Source organism: Petaurus breviceps, unplaced genomic scaffold (genome assembly GCF_028583685.1).
Source record: "Petaurus breviceps papuanus isolate PSGF00001 unplaced genomic scaffold, PetGlider_PUasm1.0 90601, whole genome shotgun sequence".
Taxonomy (NCBI): Eukaryota; Metazoa; Chordata; class Mammalia; order Diprotodontia; family Petauridae; genus Petaurus; species Petaurus breviceps.
In genome coordinates, this window is record NW_027187282.1 from 1049753 (window position 1) to 1052896 (window position 3144).

At 37.0% G+C, this 3144-nt stretch overlaps 1 pseudogene; it reads left to right on the plus strand.

Moving 5' to 3' along the window:
- The first annotated feature begins 1676 nt into the window (after positions 1–1676).
- Positions 1677–2734, plus strand: LOC138142623 (calmodulin-1-like; annotated as a pseudogene).
- The last annotated feature ends 410 nt before the right edge of the window (positions 2735–3144 follow it).

Below are 3144 nucleotides of genomic sequence, written 5' to 3' on the forward strand. Positions count from 1 at the left end.
TGCACTGTGCCACCTACCTGCCCCTGGAAAAGATAATTAAGAGCTTCTCATAATTACAATTTGACCTTTGAAACCAGATGGGAATGGTTTACAATGAAGCCAAATACATGACCATTTAAATTTTTTTAAATGAATGTTAATTCTGTTCTCATTTTTGGAGACCTGCTGAGAAACACAAAATAATACAATCTCAGTATTAGATGGGACCATGAAGATCATCTAGTCTAATCTTGAACAGGATTCTCCTGTATGTGAACAGGAACCCCCTCCTAGACTATGTACCTGATTAGCGGTTTTCCTGATTTTTATTTGAAGACTTCTGGGAGGGATTCAGTTTGAGAATTATTTTTGCAGTTGATAACAGAGTATTAATCCAGGAACTTCGGTTTCTTCCACTCTGATCCTTTTCAAATACTCTAGCATGGATGGTAATGACTACTGGGACCTTTTTCCCCTACCTTTCCAATTATTACCATGCTGTCTCTTTTGAATTCTGTTTCTCTTCAGCCTTTAACTTCTCCTCCTACAATAATTAAAGGATACTTTCCCATGACCAGTTATTTTTCTCTCTGTGTCTCTCTCACACTTACATACCCACCCATTCACACACACACACACACACACACTAATATACACTGACACACACACTCACACTCACACACACTCTGACACACACACACACACACACACACACACAACCTACTAATTCCGCCACTATCTTACCATTATTAGTTCTAACATGGGCTTTCCCTGAATACAGGCCACAGTACTCAAAAACTTTTTAAAAGGGGTAAAAAAAAGAATACACTAAAAACCAATGACAATTATAGATGATACTGAGTGGTTTGAGTTAGATTTGGGGGGGGGAGGAGTGCAGCTTATATTTACTCAACTGAAATTCCACTCTCCAAAGTTATGATAATCTCTCAATTGTCCAATCTGATTTTCCTTTTCCAGTCTTTAAGGGTAAATTTGACCTTTCTGCTGTGTTTGGCATGTTTGACTACCCTTTCTATCTCTCTGGGATTTCATGACACTGCTCTGTCCTGGTTCTTGTCTTACCTGTCTGCTTCTTCTCAGTCTCCTTTGTAGTTTTATCATCCATATCATGCTCCATAATTATGGCATTTTAACAAGATTCTATACTTCTCTGCTTTTTTCTCCATCTTTTTTATCACTGTCTCTATGCCAATAACTCATAGTCCATCACTTCCCTGAGCTTCAGTATTCTACCATTGCCTCTCTGTTAGATATTTTTAAATTATTTCTCAAATACATATCAAACTCAACACATTGAAAACAGAACTTATCTTCTCACTGCTCACCAATATCATATGTCTTTCAGATTTCCCCATTTCCATTGAAGACACCATCATTCTTTCAGCTTACTTTCTTAACCTTAGAATCTTTCTTGACTTCCTCACTCCAACTTACCACCTATTTCTCTTAAGTTTCCAATCTGGTCATTTCTACCTCCAAAGTATCTTTTGCATTTGTGTCTCCTCTTCTCTGCTCACATAATGACCACTTGAGTTTAGGCCCTGCCACAATTTTTCTACTCTCCACAGAACTTCCAAATGACTTTCTTTAAGCACGGATCTAACCATGTCACTCCCCTATTGAATCTACTCTAGTGACCTTCTCTTGCCTGTAGGGTCAAATATCAAATCTTTGAGTCTGAGTGCAGCCACCGAGTGTGGAGGTTATTTCATAGAAACTTGGGCACTAGTAATGCTAACAGCATGGCTGATCAACTGACAGAAGAGCAGATTGCAGAATTCAAAGAAGCCTTTTCACTATTTGACAAGGATGGAGAGGGTACTGTAACAACAAAGGAATTGGGAACTGTAATGAGGTCACTTGGGCAGAAGCCCGCAGAAGCCAAATTACAGGATATGATTGATTAATGAAGTAGATGCTGAGGGTAATGGCACAATTGACTTTCCAGAATTTCTGATTATGATGGCAAGACAAATGAATGATACACACAGTGAAGAAGAAATTAGAGAAGCCTTCTGTGTGTTTGACAAGGATGACAATGGTTATATTAGTGTAGCAGAACTTCACCATGTGATGACAAACCTTGGAGAGAAGTTAACAGATGAAAAGGTTGATGAAATGATCAGGGAAGCAGATATTGATGGTGATGGTCAAGTAAACTATGAAGATTTTGTACAAATGAGGACAGCAAAGTGAAGACATTATACAGAACGGTTAAATTTCTCGTGCAAAATTGTTTATTTGCCTTTTCTTTGTAACTTATCTGTAAAAGGTTTCTCCCTCACTGTCAAAAGGATATGCATGTGTAGTCATTAGGACTTCATTTCTCCATGTTTTTATTCCCCTTATCTACTGTCATTGTCCCGAAACTTTATTTTGGAAAATTGATCAAGTAAAGTATGTTGCATGTGGCTTACTCTGGATATATCTAAGCCCTTCTGCACATCTGAACTTAGATGGAGTTGGTCAAATGAGGGAACATCTGGGTTGTGTCTTTCTTTTTTTAAAGAAGTAGTTTTCTTTAGGAGCTGTCAGGATATTGTTGTTGAAGTGTGGAGTTGTAACTCTGCATGGACTACGGACAGTCAACAATATGTACTTATAGTTGCACTATTGCAAAATGGGAGTATTATCCAGGTACTCATACACTATTTTTTTTGTACTGCTGGTACTGTACCAGAAAACATTTTCTTCTATTGTTACTTGCTTTTTAAACTTTGTTTAGCCACTTATTGTTTTTTAATTGCTTATGGCACAATTTGCCTCAAATTGATTCCAAGTTGAATATTTTGTTTTCCAATAAAAAAATAATTACAATTAAAAAAATATATCAAATCTTCTCTCTGGCTTTTAAAGTCATTCTCAACCTGGCCCCATTCTATCTTTCCAGATGCTTTGGACATTACTCTTAAATCTGGTCATACTGACCATTCTCTGCTCCTCTCACACAACTCCATTTCCCAACTATGCCTCAGAAAATGCTTCTTTTCCTTCAAGATATACCTCAAGTACTATTTTCTGCCTGAAATCTTTCTTTATCCCTGTTTCCTGCTAGTAGCCTTCTTCTCTAACTTGTATTTAAACTCCCTTTGATTTTATTTATATTGATTATGATTATACTTAGATATATTTATTTCCCATTAG